Source organism: Nomascus leucogenys, chromosome 22a, assembly GCF_006542625.1.
Source record: "Nomascus leucogenys isolate Asia chromosome 22a, Asia_NLE_v1, whole genome shotgun sequence".
In the NCBI taxonomy this organism is placed as follows: domain Eukaryota; kingdom Metazoa; phylum Chordata; class Mammalia; order Primates; family Hylobatidae; genus Nomascus; species Nomascus leucogenys.
In genome coordinates, this window is record NC_044402.1 from 20,379,756 (window position 1) to 20,407,560 (window position 27,805).

Here is a 27,805-nt window from a genome sequence, read left to right on the forward strand (position 1 = left end):
GAATCCCTTGAATCTGGGAGGCAGAGGTTGCAGTGAGCCAAAGGTTGCAGTGAGCCGAGATCACTCCACTGCACTACAACCTGGGCAACAAGAGTGAAACTCCGTCTCAATTAAAAAAAAAATCATCAATGGCAATATAATTATTGCAAGGTCTTGTGATTCATGTCGATGAATATCTAATAGGTGTTTCATGCATATTTGTGGAATGAATTATTATCATTATTGTTATTACTAGTATTTTGGCCCTTCTTGCAGAATCACACCATGCAACTCTTATTCTAGAGAGCGTGAATCCACTCCCCCAGCCAAGTTGTGATTGCTTTATCTGAATTTACCTGCAGACTTGCTAGGAAGTTTGTATCTTGGACTCTGCTGACTGTGCTAAGGAGATTTATAGCAGCCTGATAAATAGTACTTATATCACAACAGACTCTACATTTCTGCCATGCTGGAATGAAATTTCCCGGCCAGAGCCTTTTCTAAGGCCATTTTTTTATGTCAAACTGCAGTTAGTCTGGAGGTGGTGCTGAAGATGGTTGTGAATGTTACAGAGCGAGCTAGGCAATGCATTAGCAAAGAATTTCTGTGAAAATGAGTATAAAGGGAGGGGTATTGGCTCATCAGTACAAGCAGGAAATCCCCAAGAAGAGGCTGATTTCAGCGGCAAATTTAAATCTAACCTATAACAGACAAAATGTCTGTTAGATGCTTACTACCTTCATTAATTACAAAAGTTTAGTTTCCCTTGGTCTTGTTGTCTTATCCCATTCATATCTATGTTGTTATATATATATACATCTTCGTAAGCCACGCCAGATTTTTTTTGGAAGTAAACAATAGTTAATTGATCTGAGAACTTGTGATGGCAAACATACAGTTTCAAAGATACTTACAAGAAAGCAAGATTTGTAGTCTATGATCTTTGCTTTCTTCTCTTTTAAAGATGGATTAATATCTAGCTTATGAATTCAAAGAAACAGATAACACTTTTTAATGTGAACCGAAGTGGTTGTTTTGTATACAGTGTTTTATAGTAGTTCTTGAGTAGATTTCCACTTCTTTTCTTTTATAGATCTGCTACAAAATTTTAGCTTCCTCATCCAATGAGACAATGTAGTTTTTGTTGTTTGTTTTGGTAGCAGGAGAAAACAAGGAAAGGGGAAAGAGTATACCCCCATCTTTTTGTGTTATTTTTCTGTTGTTTATTGTTCAGTTGTTGTTTTGTTTTGGGGGGGAGTCTGAAACTCCTCTATGACCCTTGTCCCTGAAAGGCACAGAAAGGTCGGGATATCCATGGTTGTGGCAGAACAAGTACATTCCAGAAAGGGGCTGTATATTTCATTGACCCATTCTTAATTCCTAGTGGCAAAGAAAGAAATGAGAGAAACACTTCGAATGTAGGTTCTAGTGCTCAGTTCTCAAGTCTAAGTCTTTAACAGAAATGCCTGAACCCCTTCATCAAAAACAAACAAAGATTAGTAATATTTTGAATATCGAGATTGGATAGGAAGCAACATTTATAGCACTCTCTTGAAAGAAATACATGACAAATCCAACTGATTAGGAATTGCAATTGAATGGAAGAGGGAACTATTTCCATTGTCTACACCCTATCAGTGACCTGGATGCTAAATGAAATCTTAAAAAACAAAACAAACAAAGAAAAAAACCCACTTGTTTATGTATCTATTCATTCTTTTGCATATGTTGATAGAGTTGGGTATTCAAATTTTTCAGCATTAGTTTAAGAAGTTTCATCTGTAAAATTATGTATTTAAGACAGAATGCTACATTTCTCTTTTATTCTTATTTCCAAAATTTGTCACATATGGAAAGCTTCAGTTTTTCAGTAGAATTCTTATTTATTATCAAAGACAGCTTTTGTGAGGAAAGCAACACTTTTTTTTGACAAACCCAATTTGTTTGCATATAAAATATAATGTGAAAATTAATATTGTACTGTGTTTGCAATACTGTGAAAATACTGGGATCTTATTTTGACTAATTATACATCTTAACTTATCCTATAATGAAACATTTAGCTGAGATGTAGTCTTGCTTTGCACTTTCGTTTAAGTAGAGGTGTGAGCTTTTCTGTTTTGGCTGTGTTCCATTTTGTGCAATAAGATTGCATTTTCTTTTAAAAAGTCCTCTGCTTAAAACCAACTTTCACTTTCTTGTACAGAGTTTATATTTACTCTGGAGAGGTTTGCAAATCATAATGAGATGACAGCTTTACAAAGAGCCATGGGATTCTTTGAGATTAAAAATTACAATTGAATGTTATATATATTAGGGGTTGCAAATTATGGCCCATGCCGAATCTGCCCTGAGGCCTCTTTCTGTATGGAACTCAAGCTAAGAATAGTTTTTATATTTTGAAGTTATTTAAAAAATAATATTTTATGATACATAAAAATTATATGAAATTAATTTTCAGTGTCCATAAATAACATTTTATTTGAATACAGCTGCACTGATTCATTTACATATTGTTTAAGACTTTTGTGCTGCAACACAAAAATACGTGAGTAGTTATGACAGAGACCATATGGCCAATAAAGCCTTAAATATTAATTATCTGGCCCTTTACAGAGATATTTGCTGACCTTGGTCTCTCTCTTTCTCTCTTTCCTTTTTATATAGAGGTATAGATAGGTAGGTAGATTTGTGATCTATTCATCTATATATGTGTATTATCTATCTATGATCTAGCTATATCTACATCTCTATATCTATGATCTGTCTGCATCTATTTATATGATATCTATCAAAGAGAAGGAGAAAATGACATTCAATTAAGAAATATAACTGCCATTTAATCTCAAATGTGTTTGGACATATTTATACTAAAATGAACAAAATTTATAGTAATCAATATCTTGTTCTCATTTATTCTTCATGTGAAAATAGCACACAAATTAAGACAGAAGATCCATCCCATTTCATATTCACATTATTAGCCCATCTTCATTTACATAGATATACCACCTCCAGGCAAAGATGAAGTTTGCACTATTAGGCAGACACTGAAGTAAAAATAAACTTCTTTTCAACATGTGATTTTTCCAGCTATCATGTCTTTGGTTCACACAGACTCATAAAAAGCTTTAAATTTACTACATTTCTGAAAGGATACAGTTTGTGCAGTCGGTAACTGTCACGTTCTATATAGACACTGGTGAAATACATTCACAAAGCAAATCAGTTATTCCTCTCCTTTGCCCATAGATGGAAAATCATTCGATCTCATAAAACCTTCTTATTTTATTTTATATTTTTATAGCTAAAAATATGAAGTTGAATAGTGGCTTGGGTGGTAATTGTTGCCTTTAAAATGTCCTTTCTCTAATTTTAATGTCAGCATAGCAAATGGAGAACCACTATGGTTTGTTGCTTGATCATAATCACTTTCCTGAACTAGGAAAACCACAGAGAATGTGTGTGTGTGAGTCTGTGTGTCTGTGTGTGTGTGTGTGTGTGTGTGTGTGTGTATGGGTGGGTGGGTGAATGGTTATGCACGAAATAAAAATACAGCATTTAATTTACATGTAGTTTGGGCTATAAATTGTGAAGAGGCAAAAATTTTTGTTATTTTTTCTAAATTAATGTCACTGAAGAACTGTGATTATTAATACTTTAAGTGGATGGTGCTTTCCAATTACAATTAATAATAAAACCTACTTAAATTTTAAAAATAGTTGTTTTACTAGCTAATTCAGGCTAATGTCAAGATAATCCAATCAGTGTAGACATTTAACCATATTCAATTATTTGAACTACAACGATGTTACAGAGTTTGAAAGGCAAGTGCACATTAAATTTCTGCTAAAATAAACACTTCTCATTTCTTATTCTGAAATCACCTTGTAGGCAGGCTTATATAATAACAAGGACTCTTTGAAATCATTATTTGCTCAGTGCGCTATTAATAATAATCTTTTCATGTTGAATGAATTGAAGATGAAGATCTACTCTTTAGCTCTGACAGTTAAGTGTAATCTTTTAGGAATGTGGGCAAGAGGCAAGAAAGGAAACATAGGGATTTACATTTCTCAATAGTGCTGATCCTGAGACGACATACTGATAAGGCACCATGAGCAGAGCCTCCCTGTGAAGTCAGAATTGTCCTTCCTGTCTACACAGTTAGTTCAACTAATCTTACTGGGGTGACCACACATTGTCCTTATTTCATCACCCTTTCCGTCTACTCACTACACTCTTCCTCTCTACCCACACACACTACAGGACATTGTTTATTTCGATACAGTGAAACTGACTCTGTCTATAAGCTGCCCCTTCCTTACTGGTAAACAACTTTATCGAATGTTAGGTCCTTTCAATTTGTTTCAATACAGGATTTTGAAATAGTTGGAATGCTATTGGAAAAGATATTTTCTGTTATACAAAACAATCCATTGGAACATTATTCTTGAATGAGAAAAAGGTTATACATTTCCTCTTAAAATAAGATGAATTCCTCTAAAAAGTAATTTTATAGGAGAAATATTAAGAAACACTGTCATTTGAATTTTCAAAGCATCTCATATTTCCAGTGTCCTGCTAAATCTAAAACATATTCTTTTATGTTCTTTTTAAAAAAAAGTTTAAAAAGATAAAGTGTCTTTGCAAAACAGGAAAAAGCATTGACTTAAACGTACAAAAAATTACTGCCTTTTTTAACCACTTGGATACATGTGTTTTAATAGTAGATTTGTTTACATCATCAAATTCTTTCTATCTTTGCTATATTGGTTTTTTAAAAGTAGACCCTAAAAATTATTCCTGCTAAATTTCAGAAATATACAAATTATATCTATATTTTCTGTCCTGAGCTATTAGAATAACCTCTCATGTGACCATATAAACACCAGCCACATTCTAGTTCAAAATGCTTTGGAATTGAAAAGAAGTTTTGAATTCCTACTTGTAGTGGGGTAAAAAAGTCTTTAGGCTGGTTAGAGCTAAAAGCGCCACACACTTTGAAGATAAATTCGTTTCATTTTTATTACTTTATTGCCAGCTTCTCTTCCAAATTACGTTTTTAATAAATTTGATCTATAGCCATTTTGAAGGGTGAAAGCCCATAAACACATCTTTCTGCTTTAATTGCCTTTATAAAGCACTTACTCAAAAGGGCAGTTTTTCTTCCCAATTGTACTACCAGCTTTTATAAGTGAATCTTCCTGCCTCTCAGGATAAACTGAAACTCACTGCTAAAAATGAATCTTGTACTGTGGCGGGTTAATATATTCACACAAATTTTTATTGCAACAAAAAGGGAGGTTGTATGACATTAACAGGTAACGTTTATATTCCAATTTATTTACAATAGCATATATCATGGTCCTATTGTCAGATCAATGCTGTTTGTGACTTGCAGGCAGTTAAAAAACCACACCCTTTGTCATAGAACAACAGGCTTGAGCAAGTTTTCTACCGGGCACTGAGCCACATGAATCCATGTATCTTTCTCTTCTTTATTTGTGTGTACACTCCTCCCTGGGTGATCTCATCCAGAGTCATGAACTTGCATTCCATCACACGCCCATGCCTCTGTCGTTTGGATCTCTACTCCCATCTCCCCCTGAGTTCAGACTTGCACCGCCTACTGGCTCTTCATTTTGACCAGCTAACTGATGCTCAGATTAAATGTATCGAAAGCAGAACTTGTAAGTCTTCCTGCAACCTGTCTTCCCCATCTCAGTCCCTAGCGTCAACATTTCATTGGGCCCAAAACCTTGTGGAAATCTGTGACTCCTCTTTATCTCCCACATTCCTCATCTATTAGCAACTCCAATGGTCTCTAACTGCATAATACAAACGTGTACACACAGAATCTGACCACGTCTTAACATCTATTCTGTGAATACTCCAACTAAGCCGCAATCTTCTCTCACCTGGACTGTAACATCCTACTGACAGGTTTCTGTGGCTCTGATAATTCTCTGAACACTGGCTATAGCGATATTTTAAAATGTCAATTAGGTAATTTCTCACCCTTGCTTAAGACCGGCCAATGGTCTCTATCACACTCAGAATGAAATCCAAGCACCATAGGCTACAATGGCACACGTGAGGCAATCCTTACCTTATTGCCCATCTCACCCCACTCTCCTCCTCACGCTTATTGCTCCAGCCATGTTCACTGACCTTCATGCTTTCTGTGAACAAGCTAAGCCCACTCCTGCCTCAGGCCTTTATACTTTCTCTTCTCTCTGTCTGGAACACTCTTCCCCAGGTTTTTGGATGGCTCACTTTCTCACTTCATTCATATTTCAGCTCAAATGCCAATTCCTCCGGAAGGCCTTTCCTTTCTAATCTAGCGTCTTCTACTCCATCTGTCACTCAGTAATTGTGCCCTTCTAACATTTTTTCTACATAGGTCTTATCGCTCTCTGAACTTTTATTGTACTTATTTATTTTTCTATTCATTTATGGATTTTTTCTTGCCTCTCCCAGCAGAATGTTGCCTCCATGAAGGACAGCAGCTAGTCTCTTTTCTTCCCCACTGGATCCCTTTTGATTCCTGTATCCTTTGAAGAAACAAATAAATCTTCCCACATGGGGATATTCGATTCCACTACTGTGTAGACGGCCACTAGGTATGGGATGTGGAAGGTATAAAGTAAACTCAGACACTGAAATACTAGGCCCAAGTCAGCAGATGCGCTTCCCATCTCAGTCACAATTTCCTCAGCAATCGCAAGAATGTAGGAGGGGAGAAATGGGGAAGTAGAGAAAGAAGTGTTGAGGCATTGGCATTCTGGGATGAATACTAAGAATATGTGGGGCAAAAAAAAAAATTGCTGTGAACATCTCAGTTCCAATAACACATAAGAAAGCAATTGAGTCAAACTGGAAAGTGAAAATCAGAAATTCATGATTTTTAAAAAAAAAGTTTCTGATTTCCCACATAAACTCAGAAGTCATTATATTTTAGCAGTTGTAAATATTGCTAGGAAGAATTTTAACAATGCAGACTTTTGAGCCTCTGGGATTTGCGTCTGTTCTCCAGAGGATTCCAATGCAGGTGGTCCATGCACATGTTTTGAAGAATGGGGACTGGGAGCAATGAGTGCTCTAAACTATTTTATTTCAAAAAAGAAAGGAGAAATATTTTCTAGCTTCCTTTAGATGCACAATAAAAATATATTTTTTCACATATTTATTTATTTATTATTTTACTTTAAGTTCTGGGATACATGTGCAGAAGGTGCAGGTTTGTTACATAGGAATACATGTGCCATGGTGGTTTGCTGCACCCATCAACCCATCCTCTAGGTTTTAAGCCCTGCATGGATGTCCTAATGCCCTCCCTCCCCTTCCCTTCCGCCTACTGACAGGCCTCAGTGTGTGATGTTCCTCTCCCTGTGTCCACGTGTTCTCATTGTTTAACTCCCACTTATGAGTGAGAACATGTGGTGTTTGGTTTTCTGTTCCTGTGTTAGTTTACTGAGAATGATGGCTTCCAGGTTCATCCATGACCCTGCAAAGGACATGAACTCTTTCATTTTATGGCTGCATAGTATTCCATGGTGTATATGTGCCACATTTTCTTTATTGAGTCTATCATTGATGGGCATTTGTGTTGGTTCCAAGTCTTTGCTATTGTAAGTAGTGCTGCAATAAATGTACGTGTAGATGCATAATAAAAATATTCTTAAGATCATCTATGAAAACATCAATCTTGGCTGATTTATTTCAACATATTCACAAGGCATTATTTTTGTAAACTTATAATTAATTTTCAAGAATGTCATTAAAACAGTTTTAGCATTGCCTCAGCCCCTCCATTGGTGAAAACTAGGACGATCACAGCATCTATATCACATGATTATTCAAACATGTTAAGTGATGGAAACACTTAGAAAAGTGCCTGGCCTATAGTAATCTCAGTAAATACAGCAATTGTTATTATTATTACTAATTGAAATCATGATCTACACAACTTTTAAAGTTTCATTCATTTGACTATAATCTTAATTGGTTTACAACAGTTTTTGCTTAGGATGTAAACTGACATCTAAATTTTTATGCATTCTGGTTAGGTGCATAAATATTCTGTATTAGAAAAATCACTAAGTTTACCTCAGTCAGTGTGATAATTAACCCAATTTTAATCTCTAAGTGTGAATTGAAATAGGTATTTCTTTTGAATCCACACTATTAAACTTTAAAAAGTCATGTATTTTTACTGTAAAAAATCAGGAAATGCAGAAAAGTATTACCTATAATATTACCTGTAATCCATTAATGTATTCCATGCAAAATGTCATCTTATGGTGTGTATAAATTTTTCTTTTTTTGAAACAAAGTCTCACTCTGTCGCCCACTCTGGAGAGCAGTGGCACAATCTCGGCTCACTGCAACCCCTGCCTCCTGGGTTCAAGCAGTTCTCATGCCTCAGCCTCCCGAGTAGATAGGATTACAGGTGCCTGCCACAATGCCCAGCTAATTTTTGTATTTTTAGTAGACACAAGGTTTCACCATGTTGGTTAGGCTGGTCTCAAACTCCTGACCTAAGATGATCCACACACCTTGGCCTCCCAAAATGCTGGGATTATAGGCGTGAGCCACCATGCCCAGCTGCATAAAAATGTTTATAAAAGTAATGCCAAAACTTTACATATTTCTTAATTTTTTCAGTAAAATATACTTAAACATTTATTCTATGTTAATTTTCATTTTATTAATCTCATTGTTCAATTATGTGACTCCTGGAAATTAAAAAGACAGTGTACCCTTAGAGACAAAGTATAGGCACCATTTCATCAGGGGGAAAAAAGAAAAGTATGGTGCCCTATTATAAATCCATCAGTGTGCCCTTCCAGGATTCCTCAAGGAATGAAAATTTTCCAGGTATGCAATCCCCAGAGTGATCTTTGGGTGAAGACAGCAAGTCTATCCTACCTAGAGCTTCCTAATGGAACACTTTAATGATAACTGCTGGTTTAATTATGCACAATGCAATAACATTTGAATAGCAGCAAAAAATGCAGTAACATTTGAATAGCAGCAAAAGAGAAGTCAAGTAATACTTAATCTGCTTTAATTATGTATTATTTTAGAAAGGGATATTTTCTTAACAGGAACTCTCAGTCAAAGTTGCAGCTTTATGCTTTTAACATGGATATTTAACACACAGGCCAGCTCCTGAGTATTCATGTGGTCAGATGTACCTTTGCATAATATTGTGGAGAATTCTCTTTTAACTGACAAGTGAGTGGAAATCATGCCAACATTTCTTTCTTCTTTTTAAAAAATTTGTTGCAGGCTTATGCTCTATAGACAATACACCCATCCTTCAACTATACAGCTTCAATACAATTATATTTCCCTTTATTTCTCACTTTTATGTCTTTGTTTTGAAAGGCAATGGTGTGTAGATAAAAGCTTGCGAGTAAGATAGACAGTAAATTGAATTTCACCTCTCTATTTGTTTACTGTGTGACCTTGGACAAGTTGCTTAACCTGCCTAATTCTCAATTCTCTAATGTATAAAATGGAGATGATGACACATTTTATAATTCCATTGTGAAATTTGAATAATAAGAGGCATAGAGATCATCTGTCACCTTATGCTGTCTCAATATAAGTCTCTTTCCTTTCCTTTTATTGTATTGTACTTTTCTGCATATTTCGTTGTGTACTTGTCACATATTTTAAATTACCTCATCTCTTTTGCTTTCATTATTTCCAGGATGATCTCAGCTGCATAAGATATGTCTGGGACCATCCGGCTTATCAGTCTCTCTCTCTCACTCTTTTTTGTTTGTTTGTTTGTTTTTTCATCTTTACATTTACTTTCTTTCAAATCGAACATGTCTTTTCTTTGGAAAAAATCTGAAGGTGTCATGTACAAGTACATAACAAACAGCTTCACCTCAGTCCCTTATCATCTTAATTTATTTTTCGTATTCCTATGGTGATGGCTCTAGACCTGATATATAACATATTCGCATGTGTTCCCAACTTATCTAACAAACCATCTCCTTGCAAGTTTTTCTTGACCTGAATGGTATAAAATAGCCTTAGCTATGTTCTTTGTCATGATACCAGAATACAATCTGCTAAATAGCTTGGTGGCCCAGGACTGCACCGGCCACATCCTGCCTCTTGTCAGACTAGCATCTTTTCCTGGAAAACCAATTTTATCAAGACAGTGATGTTTGTCACTTCTAGTTCCTCATACCTTCTCAAACATCCTTTAAAAACACGATCACAAGATTCTTTTATTGTGTTAGTTATTTCACTTTTACTTATGATTTTTTTAGCTAAAATAAGATATACAGTTTAGGGTTAGACCACTGGGACTGAGGACACTTCTCTTTGTCAACTCACTGATTATCCAGTCTCCAGGTTGTAGAGGGAGGTCTCATATTGAATCACTGGATTTTTCATCTTGGGCTTCTTTTCTGTTGGGAAACCATATAATTTTCTTTAAAGGCCTTTTCTTAAAATTGAAACGTTAAGTTATCCAATTTCTTTTTCCATATCTTTTTTTTTTTTTTGCCGTCCATTTGCACTCTGAACCCATCAACCTCTCGTCTCTTCATGAACACAGTAAGAGGTTTGTAGCACACACCTTCATTTTTGCCTTACCCTCCTTTTTTTCTTTCTTTCAGTTTGACTGTATCAATACAAATGGCCCTCATTTTGCTCTCTGATTTATGCGGTAATTTCTCATCCTTATCTTCCCCCTACTGCGCTCATTAAATGTATCTGAAAGTAAAAATATCTTCAGCCTATTAATTCTTTGAGCTGCATTTCTTCTTCTCAGAGTGCTTCCTCTAGAACTTTCTCGATGGACTCCGATGTCCTGACAAAGGAACAAAATTTTTCACACCTTGGATATTTCTTCTAGAATTTGAATCATCTTCCTGTTCTGTAGGAATAAGGTTATCTTCCAAGTATATTTTCCAACATATGCAGCTTTTAGGGACGATATTAATGATTTGAAAAGTTGAACTTTTCTTTTTCTCTTACACATAAACTCTTTTTCCACAATTGGCATCCATAATCACCCATCTCAGAGTTAGTTCATTTACCTCTGAAATGTTTACATGCCCTGTCAGCTAATGTGATGGTTGCAGATATACTCACTCTCAGTACAGCTATTTCCCAATTTCCAGACTCACAATAAAACAAGTTTATTTAGTTTGAGTTCCAAAGGCTGTAACTCTAGCTTCTGCATTTTAATTATCTGTTTTCATTATCTTCTTTTCAGTTGTGATGTGCTCGTATTTATCCTTCAAGCTTTTGTGCCAAACTTCTTTTTTCCTTTTCATGATTCCTCATAATCCACAGACTTATGGAAACACAATATTTCTTCCCGTTTTTCTCTTTTTTGTTTTGAATTTGAGTTTCATTTATTTTGGACTTTTGGAGGCGTTTCCTTTTATTTATTTAGTGATAATTTTGTCCTTTCCCTTATTTATTTTCTTTTTCCTCAATAAACTTCCCCCCAATTTTCATTCCAGTGTACACATTCTCTTTCCTTCTGCAAAAACCTTACTTTTTCTTCTTTTTATTTCTACAGATCTTGATCATCACTAGATATTTCGTTTACTTGTCTTTTATTCCTCTTTCACCATTATGACTTAAATTGTTAATTTTTAATCATCTCCTCATCTCTACCTAAAGCTACTTTGAATATTTTTCCATATCAATTTATTCTAGGATTCAATATTTTCATTGACAATTTTATTATCATGTGCTTTTAGGAATTTTCATAAACATTTCCCTTTCACCACAAAAATTACAAAAGGTACAATAGTAGCTTAGCAGCTAATATTAAGCAGTGCTTAATAATGTTTAGGAAGTGCTTAATATTATTTATGAAAAGGCTTCTATATGCCAGGGTCTCTGCTATGTGTTTTACCTGGCAGAATTCTCTGACTCAGCTACTGTTAGCCTTTCATTTTATAAGGGACAAAACTGAATTTTCAGAAGCTATCTAAGTTAGGGTTTAGTTTGCTAAGAGTCACACAAGGAGTAACAGGCAGATCTCGTATTCGACCAGCTAGTCTGACTCCAAAGTCTGCTCCCCCCAGCGCCCCCCCAACTCCCCTCCTGCCTCCGCCAGGAATAAATCTTCCTCCCAGAGTAAGCATTATTTAGGCATCATTTTAGTGTGGGGCAAGACATGAAATTAAAGCCCTAGAGAAATCAGTTGGATACTATGATACAGGCCAGGCAGCACACATTGGTGAACACATTCATCCAAGTGGTGCCACTGCCCTTCTTCTCCAGCTAAGAGCTGCCACATGCTCGTGAGGAGGGGTCAGGATTTGCCAGAGTTCTTAATCAGTCAAGGCAATTAGAAATCCATGTATTTTGGGTGTGATGTTTCCCATTAGAAAAGTTGTATCTCCTTAAAAAAATTATTCATCATACTGGCAAACCAAAGACATCTGTATGTGTAATCCAATCTGTGGAATTAGACACCTCCATGTAACTGACTCCTAAACCTGTTATATCCCATGGATACCATTTTTCCTCTAGAATAACGTAATTAGGAACATGGTGCCTGTCACGCCTGGATTCTCACCCTGAGGTTATGCTCTAGAACCAACCAACTAGGTTCAAATCTCAGCTTTTCCACATGACCTTATGCAATTTACTTAACCATTCTATGCCTCAGTCCTTTGCTTATTAATATAAAATGGAAATAAAATTATCTGCATCAGAGATTTTAAATAGTTGCCTTTAAAAATAATTTTCACCTGTTTCACTGGAGAGTGGGGGAGTAAAACTTCTCATCTGCCGTGCCAACAAAAAACATTGGGTTTTTATGAGGATTGAGTAGGTTAATATTTACATGTTTAATAAAATACTGAAAGAACAAGAATAAGAAAAGATCACTAGGCTTTAACTCAGGATGCCTGAAATTTGAATTGAAGTTTTTAATCCACTCACTATGTGACCTTGGGAGAGTCACCTAAATGCCATTTGTGTCCTCGTCTGTAAAAATATTTTTTTTGTTTTGAAAAATATGTGCGTTATCTTATTATCTCAAGGTATTTGAGGATCCCTCATGTCTATTCTTTACGGAAGCAAAACATCCCATATTTCCATTTTATAGGACAATGCCAACTCCTCAAGATGTTGCTCTACATGGCCAAAGGGCGAGCATACTGCAGGCAACCAAAGGTCAAGACAAATTTACAGGATCCCTCCCTACTGTGGCCACTACCCAGCTTCCCAATAGTGCCTTCCTAGTAAGTGTCTATCTGGTCTCAGTAAAAGAAGTCAGAGTCACACAAAGGACATGAGCTTTTGGAGCAGCCTTATGCACACTGAGTTCTATTAATGATGTAGTTATAAAAGGAGGCTGGAGTAGTCATGGTTGAATGTCAATTTAACTACAGCCATATATAGTGCAGTTTAGAGTATAGGAAGGAAAGGTATCCTATTAATATCTATGAGTGTGTTAGGACTCCCATGTACCAGTCAGGGTGAGTGACATAGCAGTCCTAAAGAAAGAACTTTATGAGCCACAAACTGTTCTTGGAATTCAAGATCTGTGAAAATAATGAATATTTCCCCAACACTCTTACTTTTGAGAATAGCAATACTGTTCCATAGCATAGTGCTTGATATTATTTAAGAATTAATTTTAGGGTGGCTTCTTCTAGTTTTATTGATCAGAGGCTGGAGCTGCTTCTTTAAAAGGAATTGTGCTAAAGTGTAAAAGTTTAAGGATTCAGAAAAGTCTTATGAGTTTATGTTGGCTAGGTCAATGAGAAATAGCTCAACAAGGTAGAAAGATAATAGAAGACCACACTTTGTCAACAAAAATTCTTTGGTCGCTCATCAACTTTAAAATTATTGGAGTCCTCTAATAACATTTACCTTCTGCTTCTCTTTTGGCAGTTTTTGCTTCATATTAAACTTATTTATGTGTCCTCAGATTGTGTGTTGCTTATGGTCAGAAACCATCTTTTCTCTAGAGTTTCCCTGCACCATCTAGCACAATGTCTTTCAAGTGGGATGGGTATAAATGTTTGCTGAATGAACAAAATACACGTGTCTTCATAGGTATACATATATACTCATCCTAAGACATTACCTACTTATTTTCCACTGATCTCAATATATGTTTTATGCGTTTTGGTTCATATAACTCTAATACTCTAATTTCTTTTAGAGTAGGTTGAGCCTTGTTTAAAAGAAGAGTGGGTGGTTTACACACACACACACACACACACACCCTTAACACACCCTTGGCAGAATTCTTGATCAGTCAAGGCAATTAGAAATCCAAGTATTTTGCATGTGAAGTTTCCTGTTAGAAAAGTTGTATCTCCTTTAAAAAAATCATACATCATGCTGGCAAACCAAAGATATACGCATGTGTAATACAATCTGTGGGATTAGACACCTCCATTTAACTGACTCCTAAACCTCTTATAACCCATGTATACCATTTTTCCTTACCCCAAAGAATTCATCAAATCAAAATCCACAGAAATCAGAAGGAACTAAAAATTATTTAATTCAGTCTCTAATTAATATTCATAGATCTATGGTTATACAATATTTGATTACAAAGTCATTTAAAATGGATTAATGGAACAAAACTTTATGGTTACCAATAAGGACTGACTAAATGTACATTATAATCATTAAATAATATAAATTCATAGAAACCTGATTGTATAAGTATAGGAAAACTAATACAAAACTACAAGCAAAGTTTCAAAGATGATTTTTTGAAAAAAAAATTCTAAACCAAACACCATTTCCCTTGATAGATTTGCTGCCCATGGCAATGGAGACAAATACCTGCAGAAGAACATAATCAAAACTTAAAGGAAAGTAAGGAGGAGCAAGTTTTTTTTAAAAGGAATACTCTTTGCAATCCTATTGTTACTAATTCTTGTTGATAATTGATTTTGTGCTTAAATCTCACAAGAATAAACAGTTTTTAGCAACACTTTAAATTCTTAGTGTTTTCTAGGAAGCAGTTGTGATCAGTGAATCAGATCTGACTTAATCTGATGAATGAGTATTCTTTTCAATAGAAAAGCCAAGAAGAGCTAGATACTATTCGAATGCTTCCTAAACTCAATTTCAACACTTTTCAAATTGAACTTACTCTTTTCCTCCAGATATGTGCTCTTCCTTTTATGTCTCATGTCTCCATCAATACATTACCTTCCTTCTAATCACCAGAGCTAGACAGTCCTGGTTATTGTTGATACATTCTTTCTCATCCACAGCCACATTTAACAGATCAATTATCCTCCGAAAACCCTTTCCTGCCTTGCTTTTCCCACTGCCACTAGTTCAAGACTTTGTCATCTTTTTCCTACTGCAATAATCTCTCACTGGCCCTTCCCTCTCAACTCAACTTTCTATAATACCACTGGATTTATCTTCCTAAAATACTAATAAGCTTACATTGCTTCCCAGGTTAAAAAAATAGAAGAAATGATTTCTAAAAGCACAGATATCTCTCCATTTCAATCTGGGTGCCAGCAGGAATATTTTGTTTAGTCCATGGTCTAAAATTTTTTTTGATTGGTCAACATTTAATAATTTGTAGAATCAACTTATGATATTTACTGCTTTTCTTGAAAAAGAGCAACCAGCAATGAATGGTAGGTTGACATTTCTCCCTTTGGACTGAGTTGCTGTCCCCACATACTCCTGCAAATGTAAGGCTTCTCTATGTCACTACAGTCCTCATCACTCCCTGTTGTCCCCATGTCTCCTTAGCAATGACAACTTCTGTTGCTTTCACTTGTCATATCTTTTTTCACTGTAGTTTTTCTTATTTCCAACCCACTTCCTCCTACTGTATGATAATGTCCATGTTTTTTAGCACAGCATTCAAGGCCCTTATAGGCTGGCGTCATTATCCTCTCCTTGTTTTATCCTCCTCTATATCCCACCTTATATTTTAGCCATATTAGACTGCCCCCTGTTCCTAGACATGTATAAGCTGGGGGTTTCAAGTACAGATGGACTCAGACTGTTTGGCGTCAAATTTCCATCTTTGTTAGCTCTGTTATCTTGGATAAACTACCTGACCTCTCTGTGGCTTGGGTATTTCATTTCTATACTGGAGATGTTGGTTCCTACCTTCTACAGTTATGGTAATGATTTAAGAGAGTTAATACATAGGAAACTTTTAGCACTTAATAAATGCTCAGTAAGTTTTAGGTACTGTTAATTTCCTGCCAAATATTTTACTCATGAAGTTCCATCAGTTGAGCATATTTTTTTGTTTTGTTTTTTTGCCTGGTATACTTCTACGTCTTTAATATTCAACTTAAGTGTTACATTTGGGAAATATTTTCCATTTTCCCCATCAGAATTAATTACTCCTTTTGTTTATGTAAGTACTCATAGCCTAATTTGGTTATACCTCTTTTACGGATTTGCCATATCTCCCGCTGTATTTTCAGCAACTTTAGGGAAAGGAGCAGGTCTTACATGTAACCTTATGTTCTGAATGTCTAGATGAGTGCAGTACAAATAGTAAATGTTCAGAAAAAGTATTGCTTGAAGAAAAGTGAATTTATGAGCTTGTCTTTGATGAATCAAGTAATTATAAGCTGAGTGAATTTTAAAGAGAATCATGTACAATTCACTTACTGGAAAAGTGAAAAAACAAACCCAAACAGATGTGGAAATTAAGTAGTTTTACTATGGACAATTAATGAAGTAGAACAAGGACTAGACCGTCAACACCATAACTTGCACTTCTGTTTGTTTTTTTTTTTTTAAAAAGGTATTCATGAGGAGCCCCTACATTAAAATAACAGTGGGGTCATGCAGGCAGGTCTCCTAGAAGGTAATTATCTGCCAATGTTATGCCACGAAACCATATGTCAGGATGAAGATGGTGGCAACAACCATATTGTTGAGGGACTATAATTTATGAGGTACAAACTTGCCATTGCCAGCATCTCTTTTGTGCAGGGGACTTGTACCATCTTCCCACTCTTCTCAAATCACTCATTCATATGCTGCCCTTATCTCCACTCAGAGGACATGAGCTGGGGAGGGAACTTGAGGGTAGGGAACCTGTTTCAATCTATTTTATGGCTCCAGTATCTAGAAGAGTTCTCAGCAAATTATAAACACTCAGTGGATTTTTTTTTCAATAAATCTGTGGAACAAAAGTCTCAAGAAGCTCAAGAAGTAGAACATGGAGCTATGGAGATAGATCACAAGATAGAGTCAACAATTTGCTAGGCTCATGCAACAACTTACTGCTGAGGACTCATCGCTGTCTGTTCATAACACTTATCTTCCTTTCTTTATACTCCATACTAGACCCAATAGATAGAAATGATTAATTCCCAGTAGAACTTTTGTATGTGTGCTCTAGGCTATTTTTTTCCACTTTCTGTTATAAATTTAGTTTGCCACTACACCCAATTTTCTTCTTTTCCTGCTGTGGGCACTATTTCAATACCTAAAAACTCTCAATTTAAGTAGAGGTTTGTAGTTTCTCCCAAAACTAAGAGTCAGCATATGACAGCAAGAGGAGATATTTCAACAGTAGCTGATCACAAAATCTTGAAGTGTTCTTGTGCACATAGGTTAAGAAAATGCATCCATGTAGGGTGGTTAGATTCAAAAGCCTAGAAGGTATAAGTTTAGAGAAACTGTGACTACTAAAAAATTTAAAAGAAATTGGAACCTCAAGGTTTGAGTGTAAAGCCTATTTTTTTTTTTTTTTTTTGCGGAAGACAGGGGAAGGTGGTGGGAGTTTGGGAATGCTTTTTATTTTCAGCCTCAAATGCTCTCATAAGAAAGTAAACCCAAGACTAGGTGAGAATTGTGTGGCTTCATTTTGTCAAAACATATTGCTACTTATAAGATTAGGGATGCTGCCAATAAAATATTTCTTCAACCCTCGAGGTTCTACAAGAATAGACTCTTGGATAAGATTATTGTTAACTGCACAAGTGTTGATATAGCCGCGAGTTAATAGCTACTGGCAAACAGCAGCCTTTTTTGTTCTGTGTGAATAGTTCCTCCTCTACTACTCTGCCAAACTAAGCACATTTGGTGTGTTTTCAAAGTGACACACAGGAGATCAATTCATTAATCATTCTCAAATAGTAGGAAACATAGACTTCTGTCTAGGAAGCCACTGGAAATGCGGTCTTTTCTGTTTTCCATTTTTAGTTAGAAGGTGATACTCTTTCCCCTAAAAATTTCTTCCTTCTTTGTCTTACTTCCTCAATGTCCTATACATTTCTCATCTCTTTATGTGAGAATTCCAATGAATGGATTATTTTTAAGTAGAGACTTGAGTGGGATTTGGTAAAAAGAGGATATTTTGTTTTTAATCATGTTTTACTCTATTTACATATAGTGTATAAAATACTTGGCCAAAATGGGTTTTTCCGAATTTTACCCCACTAAGAAAGTCACTTCTTTGGGCACGATGTATGCTTACTGTCTGGTAACCACACATCTATCTCAGGTAGATGGGACATAGATTAAGCTAATTTGAATATCACCCACCCTCCATCCTAGGTTGACCTCACAAGCATGGGATTTGGTGACAGATAGACTTGGGTGGATGTCTGGCTCCAATTCTTGCTAAATATGAGACACTGGGCTTACAAAACTTCCCAAAGCTTTGCTTTCCTCTCTCTAATCTGGGTCTAATTGTACAACCTATCTCACAGAGGAGTCGTGAGGCTACATTTGATAATGTATGTCAAATATCTCAGCAGAAAGAGGAAATTTCCTCCTAGTTTTCTCCTTTCTTTCCCTTCTCTTCCCCCCTCTTTATTCTTTTCCTCCTCTCTTTCTTTCTTTTCTTCCCTTTCTACTCTTCATCCCCCTTTCCTTTGTTCTCATCTCCCATATCTGAAATGCATCCCTTTGCTCTACTTTCTCATATGAATTCCACTAGAAAATGATTCATACATATTTTAATTGATTAGGAGTCTGTAAACAAATGAAAAACAAGGGACTTTTTCTTCTAACCTGAATTCTATTTACACAGAAAATAAACTAATTTTTTAGTATAGAATTTTTTTTTCCCTGAGGCTTCTAGCTGGAAAGGACTTCAGATTTTGGATGACACTGACACAGCTGGCTCTTTTGTTTGGTGGAGAGAATTACAGAGCTGAACACTGAGTGTAGCATCAGATGGAATTCAAGAGCCTTTCCTCTCTGCTCTCTGGATCTCAGTGAAATATCCTGTTTGTTTTGAGGGTCAAAGTGAGTTCTACTCAGTAATTGAATGCAGAGCATAAAATCCTTGCCCATTTTCGATTTGAAGCTTCCAAAGCTGATCAGGCAACAGACCTCTGACATTTTGTTTGTTTTCATGTGAATATAAAACTCAAATATTTAATTGATTGTGAGCCTCTATAATATGTGGTTTTGCCTTCATTTACAAGCATCTCCCTCCCTCTCCCCTTACCTCTGCTCTGAGTGCCCAGCTTTCCTGCAGTCCGCAGCCTTCTTTGCCTTCACCAAAGCCCACAGTACAATTGTCTAATCTTTTGCACACTCATTATTCAGAACGGGCAAATAAACAAATCCACTTGGGAAAACACTTTTTAAAGTTTAATTTTATCTTATTTCCAGTGCTCCTTCCTGCAATTATCTTTGCTTTCTCAAAATGTTTTGACTTCTTTCAGGTTGTAGGTTTGATGCATGGTCACATTTCTCAAAGTATAATGCCTGATTCTCTTAATGATCTTCTGAGAAAGAATCTGAAAGTTCTTTCTAGTTAAGTTACATCCAATTACTCTACTAAATATCCCAGGTGTTCCCTGGCTTAGGTGCTAAAGACATCACCCTTTCACATTTCTCTGGAGATATGATACATACCAGTTTTGGCTTGATCATCCAAGTAGGAATTGGACATCATTGTAAACAGTTGTCTCCAAAGAAACCTGGCTGGCCCATGTGTGACCCCAATGTACTCTCTTGTTCTTCAATTGCCTTTGGGTTTCTCCAGACACTTCCTATGTTTGCAGTTGATGTTCTTTCTTTTCTTGACCATTAGTTTCTTATGCCTATATCTGCTCAACTCTTTATCACTTTCTTTTCCATTTTTTATGAGTATTTATGGCTTGTGCTTCTTACAAAGATAAGTCGAAGAAAAATAATCTTACTATTTAAGAAGCACACAAAAATGACAATCATGGAAAATATAGCTCAGTCTAGGAACACAAATGGATTCTTTCACGACACCAAACACACTTGAAGGCAGGGCTGCAGTGCTATTCCCATCTCTCTGTCTAGGCCCTAACACAGTACCAGTTACAGAGTAGGAGCTTTGTAACTGGTTAATGGATGGCAGTGTGGATTCCCCTTCTTTTCTTAAAATCAGAGCCTAACACAGGCACACTGAGATGTTTGCTCTTTATGTGATGATTTCATATTAGCACAAGATTGCCTTTATTTGGGGCAGCTTAAGGAATATTCTATACTTGTGAATTAAATTATATATAATCATATATAAAATGGTAGTCATGCACACCTATGCAATTAACACGTTAATGGATTGGTAAAAAAAAATTGTGGTCATATAAGGCTTCAGAATTTGGGATTCAGTCTCTATGAGGAGAGTCCTCAAAGGTAGAACAGCATTTTCAATACTGAAAACCTCATGCCGTGGAGTTCTTTTGACTCCCCAGATGCTGGTCATAGGCCAGGATTTTTGGCTTTTACACTCACTAGCTGTAGAAACTTGAGGAATCAACCACTCTGGGCCTTACTTTTGCCATTCATAAAATAATAAACCTTAAAAACTGCCTAAATTAGATGATTTCCTTGGAAAGATCTTTATATATTGTTTGATTTATTGACTTATGTGTTAAGCATTTAGTTATGTGAAGCATTTTAAACAGTGACTGACAAATAGTAAACATTTAATATTAGCTCTTATTGTAGTTATTAGTAGTAGTAGCATTACTGAGTTGGTGTCATGGGTATGTGGCCCACACAAGGAGAGGTATGCCTTGGCAATAGTTGCTACTCAATAATTAGGAAGAGCATCAATCCATGAAATAACTACGTCACTTTACTCTCCTTGTTCATAGGAGCTACACAATACTTTTGCGAAAAAATGTGCCTTAAAGATTTTTTTTTACATTACTAGTGTGGGATCAACACAGCCCCCATCTTTTCCCTACCACGTTCTTCCCAAGAACAGAAAATAGCTTCTAAACTCTCACTGTACTTTAGAAAATGCAAAGAGACTGTATTTTTCGGGCAAAATTATACATTTTCTGGGGCTTCCACATGTTTTCTTGTAGCTGTCTCAATACCTACTGCCAGACTTAAGGACATTCTTGAAGTGGGTGCAATAATGGAGGATAAAGCAGGAATGAAAATCTCTGAGTGTTGCTGCTTGTGTGTGGTCCCTCCTTTCCCCAGAGCCCCACCCTGCTGCTCTAAGAGACTTGCCAACAGCATTTTACCAAAGGGAAAGAATCTCCAGAGTGGCATCTCCCTCCTCAAAATGGGATAAAAACCATGACTAGAGAGGAGAGTTTCAGGGCTGATAGAAGGGGTGGAATGGAGGAAGTATTCCAAATTTCTTGTTGTCAGTTTCCAAGAGACTCCTCTCCATTCTCATATATAGCCAAAGTGCTCATGTAAGAAGGGGAAATGACATTCATTCAGCCATTCATTCATTCATTCAAACATTCATTGAGGATCCAAGCAATAAAATGTGGTGGCAAGAGGAAAAAAATGCTGCACAGTCCCTCTTCTTAAAGTAGTGAGGAAAAGAGGAACTGCATAACTGAAACATAATAGTCAAGTCTTTAAAATATAAGGCATGAGGGGAACACGAGGACAAAGTCCTAGTAGGTCCTGAGTGAGGCAAGGTGTGCGTGAAAGAGGCAAGGTGCTTCTAGGCAGAGGAACGACAAATATGAAGATGGAAGAGACTGAAGTAGCATAGTTTTTAGAGAGCTAAAAGTGGAAACTAAAGAAGCCACACACAGGTATGAGTCGAGAGACGAGGTTGGATGGGTAGGCAAGGAAGGTATGTGTGAAGTTCACTTGCCATGCTAAAGCATTTGAGAGTTTTTAAAATTGTCTAACGGGAAGCTATTAAATAATCTTAAATAAGAAAAAAAGTTAATTCTGTTTTGCATTTTAGAAACATGAGGCTAGCAAGAGTTTTAAGGCCGGATTGTTTATATGAGTGAGTGTTTGGGGGGGCTTGGGTGCACTTAGGACATGTTGGCCAAATAGTAATGTATGCGAGTAATTCTACTGAGAAATGATACAGCCCTGAACTATGCCAAGAAACGGGGGATGCGAAAGATAAGATGGTGTGAAATGTGAAAAGAAAGTCCAGAATGAACACCTGGATCCTGACCTGGCCTCTCAGGTAGCTGGTGATGCTTGTAGCCTGATACAGAAGGGTGGGTTGGGCTGGGAAAGAATAGCTCCATTTTGTTCTTGTTCAGTTTGAGCAAGCACTGGAACATTCACAAAGGCAGGCAGCAGACGTGCTCATCAAAAGCATTTTTGCTGCATATTGGGTTATCAGGATGGACATGCATGGACTAATCAATGTGCTTCAATGAGAGCTGTAGAAAAATGGAATGAGCAACAAATGGAGTCATCATACAGCCAGCACCATATAGAAGGTGAGAACATGGACCCTAGAGCTACAGTGCTTAAATTCAGTCTCCATCCTCATAACTTAGCAACTGTTCAGCCTTGAGCAAATTGTTTAGCTTCTCTGAATCTCGGTGTTATCTGTAAAATGAAGACAATAGCAGTATCTGGTATAACCCTGTTATCAACAGTGAATAAATTAATCCCTACAAAATGCCTGGACCAGTGGGTGACACAAACTTAAGTAATAGTATCTTTTTTTTTCTCTTTCTTTCTTTCTTTCTTTTTCTTCTTTCCTTTCTTTTTTTTGAGATGGTGTCTTGCTCTGTCCCCCAGGCTGGAGTGCAGTGGCGCGATCTCAGCTCACTGCAAGCTCTGCCTCCCAGGTTCACGCCATTCTCCTGCCTCAGCCTCCCGAGTAGCTGAGACTACAGGTGTGTGGTACCATGGCCGGCTAATTTTTTGTATTTTTAGTAGAAATGGGGTTTCTACTAAACCCGGGATGGTTTTGATCTCCTGACCTTGTGATTCGCCTGCCTCGGCCTCCTGAGAGAGTTTTCTAATGAATGAGAAGGACCAGGAAATATTTTTGGTGGGAGAAAACAAAAGCTTTAAGAAGAGCCTTATGGCACCTCATCATTTAAAAGTAGATAAATAAATTGGCAAAGAAAAAAGGATGAAATATGGAGACCAAGAGAATGCACAAAAAGGCCTAGAGAGAATTATGTTATTGAAGCCAATGGAGGAAAGATTTTCTGAGACTATTTAACATGGGCAAATGCACACACATGATTCAATTAAGGTTAAAAATTAGGAGTGTCTTTGGATTTGTCAACGTTAATATTTTCAGTGAAGTGAGCCTATTTTCAGCAAGAGGATCATGACCAGAGAATGAATGAAGGACAAAGATGTGAAAATCCTTTCTACGTGATGCCGTTTCAGGAAGCTTGGCAATGTGAGGGAGGAGGGAGGGACAAGTGTGTCTGGAGGGAAAAGGAAGGCTGAGGAAGTATTTCCTTTATTATTATTATTGGTAATTTTTGTTGTTTTTAGTGTGGGAGAGACATAACTCTGCTTTCAAGGGAAGAGGACAATGAGCTTGAACATGCATGAAAGAGAATATATCAAGCCAGATTCCTGATAAGAAAGAAAGAAGAATTTTCTTTGCTTTCAGTGAGAGCAGAAAAAAGGCCTGGAACGGCTGCTTTGCCTACACTATCCAACTCTCACCCGAGTTCCTGACAAGGTGCTAAAAGGCCTAACAGTCTCTGTTTTGATATCAATGCTGTCTTACTATCTGATGTCAGTTATAGGTCAATCTATATTTTGCCTCTCCCTGTAATCCTACAGCTCTAGTCTCTGCTGCCCAATATGGTAGCCACGAGCTCCATGTGGCTATTTATATTTCAATTTAATTAAAAAGTTAGGTTCTCAATTGCACTAGCCACACTTCGAGTACATATGTGGCTAGTGGTTTCTGCATTAGGAAGCATAAATACAGAACACTTTCCTTACAACTAAAGTTCCTCGGACAGTGTTTTTCTAGGTGATGAAATAAACACCATTTCTCTTACTGGGGTTTGTCACATGTGAGGACCCCCTGATGCTGCTCATATCATTACTCTATTGACCTTGAACCCCGAGCAGGGTCCTTGCTACCTGGCCTTCCCACTGTGCTTGTGGTCTTTCATTAATTCTCTCTGTGGGACTCCTCTGTCTTTTAATCTTTCACAGCACCCTAGGTTCCCATGATTCTCTCTGAAATTCCCTTTTTATTGGCCACAGCTGCCTCCCTTGAAGAACTTTGTAAACACCCTCTTGCCCACTGACCTTGGAGATACTATGTCAAACTGTTCTCTTTGTCCAACCCTGCAGTCCACCATCCGTTTAGTCCCACACTTTGTATTCAGAACTTCTCCTTACGCTCCTCCAGTTTTAAGTCAAAGGCTGCCAGCGAAGTTCAGCACGTGGACTTTGGATTCCGATAGACCAGCTGGTACAGCATTTTATGTGTGTAACATGGACACGGTTCTTAACCTGTTAGAACCTCACTGACTTCATCAGTGAATTGGGAACAAAAACATTATCTGCTTCCATGGGTATCATGAGCATTATGTGACACAAATTTGTCTGCTTTGTAGCGTGACTCATGCTAAACTGCACACTGTATTCTTTCTTCCTCCCTTCTTCCCTCCCTCTCCCTTCCCCTCTTTTTTATTAAGTAATTTCAACTTTTATTTTAGATTCAGTGGGTCCATGCGCAGGTTTGTTGTATGGATATATATATATATATGATTGATGCCGAGGTTTGGATAAGAATGGTCCTGTCATTCCGCTGGCGAGTGTAGTACCCAACAGTTAGTTTTACAACCCTTGTTCTCCTCTCACCCTTTCTCTCTTTTTGCTCTCATCTCCTCTGTCTTGAGTGTGTTCCCAGAGACTCAAGAGTCAGAGGTTATATTTGATGGTGAGTACAGAGGCCTTGTAAAAACACATGAACACATATGTTTGTTGCAGCAGTATTCACAAGAGCAAAGACATGGAATCAACCTAAATGCTCATCAATGATAGACTAGATAAAGAAAATGTGGTTCATATACACCACGGAATACTACACCACAAACAAAGGACAAGATCATGTCCTTTGCAGGGACTTAGTTGGAGCTAGAGGTCATCCTCAGCAAACTAATGCAGGAACAGAAAATCAAACACAGCATGTTCTCCCTCGTAAGTGGAAGCCAAATGATGAGAACACATGGACAAGTGGAGGGGAACAACACACACTGGGGCCTTTTGGAAGGTAGAGGGTGAGACGGGGGAGAAGAACAGGAAAAATAACTAACAGGTAGTGGGCTTAATACCTGGGTGATGAAATAATCTGTACAACAAACCCCTGTGACATGAGTTTACCTATGTAACAAACCTGGACATGTACCCTTGAACTTAAAATAAAAGTTAAAAGGAAAAATAAATCCTTTTTTTTTTTTTTGAGATGGAGTCTCGCACTTTCACCCAGGCTAGAGTGCAGTGGTGCGATCTTGGCTCACTCCAAGCTCCGCCTCCCGGGTTCACGCCATTCTCCTGCCTCAGCCTCCTGAGTAACTGGGACTACAGGCGCCCACCACCACGCCCAGCTAATTTTTTGTATTTTTTTTTAGTAGAGATGGGTTTTCACCGTGTTAGCCAGCATGGTCTTGATCTACTGACCTCGTGATCCGCCCACCTCGGCCTCCCAAAGAGCTGGGATTACAGGCGTGAGCCACTGCGCCCGGCCAAAAAAATTATTAGTCATCCAGAAGTACCTAAACAACCATACTAGAAATCAAGTAGCCCTTATCCCTGCTTCCAGTTGCATGTACTCACTCCAGTCCTGCAAATTTAAGCTGCTGTTTGATACATTCGCTGTGTAGGCGCATCCCTAGATAACCAATTGCTTGATTTAAACTGTGTTTCTGTCTGAATATAATCTTTACTAAAGCCTCTGGAATCAACAATTATTCATGTAATTTTAAAAAAAAATACAACCAATAGCCCTGTAGTTAATTCCTTTCCACAGTTTTGACTTCGCGTATGTTCAAGTCAGAATATTCTTTTTATCACTGAGCATAATACAACTGCATAAAAAAATATATTTTGGGCCAGGTGCGGTGGCTCATGCCTGTAATCTCAGCACTTTGGGAGGCCAAGGCAGGCAGATCATTTGAGGTCAGGAGTTCAAGACCAGCCTGGCCAACATAGTGAAACCCCATCTCCATTAAAAATACAAAAATTAATTGGGAGTGGTGGCGCAAGCCTGTAATCCCAGATATTCGGGAGGCTGAGGCAGGAGAATTGCTTGAACCCGGGAGAGGGAGGTTGCAGTGAGCCAAGACTGCACCACTACACTCCATCCTAGGCGACAGAGTGAGACTCTGTCTCAAAACAAACAAACAAACAAACAGACATATTTCACAGAGGATCAGTGGATACTGTTTTGTAATAATTTGTCTTCTTAAATATCTTCTCCTTTTTCATATTCCTGGTTTCCATTTTTAAGCTAAGTAAATCTACACATGACTCTTAAACTGTTTATTCGAACATACACATAGACATTTGTTGATATATTTGTATATCACAACCTGGAAATGGTGACTATTTCTGCTCATTTTTAACCTTTTTACACTTTATGGTTTTATTTGGTCTCTTAACTGCTTTGCATGCTATTTAAAAAGAAGAAAATATTAAGAAAAAAGTGTGTAGCTCAAAGACAGCTCGAAATATTAATCACTCTCTGACTTGAGGACCCCGTGAGTAACGTCAAAACTCATAGTATCATAAATAGTCTTATTGTAATGTGAACATAAATGTTGCACACAAAGTCATGCCTCTTGAATAAGGCACCCTGTGAAGAATGTTCAAAGACCTACCATACTCTAAGGGTAAGCAATACCAGCGCTAGAGTTACGAACATCTGTTTGGAACAGTTTTCCAGTAAGAACTGTTCCTTTTATGAGGAAAAATCTGAAGAAAACATCAAGTGCTTACCATTACATCATGCTACAGATTTTCTACACCTCCATAAGGAACAAGGTTATATGAGCTTACCTCCCCCTGCCCGCATAAACTGTCAATAAAACTGCCCTCATGTCATGCACAACGGACATTCCTGGAGGTTCAACATTGAAAGAAGGACAACTCAGCCAGACCCGTGCTGGCAATTGTATTTAAATTGTATCTTTAAATACACTTTTAAAATTAAATCTGTACCGTGTAGGCCCCCACTAAGCAATCTGTGTTGGAGGAAGGAGGAAGCAAAACAAGTCAAATAAAAATAAAAATAAATAATTCTAAAGCATATATGATCCACAAAGCAGTTTAAAAGGAAAATGGTTTTCAGAACCGTTAATCACATTATGTAGGGCTTGCTTTTATCCCTTGCAAAATTCCAAAGGGAGAATTTATCCGGGGCAAAGTATAACTAACAAAAGAAGCATTAGACAAGAAAGCAATCTCCCTTTCAGTGGCATATTGATTCTATGAGAGAAAAGCCACCTAATCAGCACTATAAGTAGGGTAGAGAGTGGGAGAATTTAGTAGCAAAGACACAGGACTTGAAGTTCTGATTCTAACACTCAATTATGAGCCCACTGGAGTCACTTAAATTGGCTTAAACTCACTTTCATTATCTTAGAAACAAATAAACAAACAGACAAAAAACCAGGACCACTATGACACCTGAGCAGTAGGACTA

The 27,805-nt window shown here is 37.2% G+C and overlaps 1 long non-coding RNA gene across 1 annotated transcript; it reads right to left on the bottom strand.

Moving 5' to 3' along the window:
• Positions 1 to 967: 967 nt before the first annotated feature.
• On the bottom strand, positions 968 to 27,144 carry LOC101176021. The gene is made up of 2 exons (XR_004028003.1): positions 27,100 to 27,144; positions 968 to 1,359 (listed from the first exon to the last, which is right to left on the bottom strand). It is a non-coding gene; the product is annotated as an uncharacterized LOC101176021 (long non-coding RNA).
• Between the last annotated feature and the right edge of the window lie 661 nt (positions 27,145 to 27,805).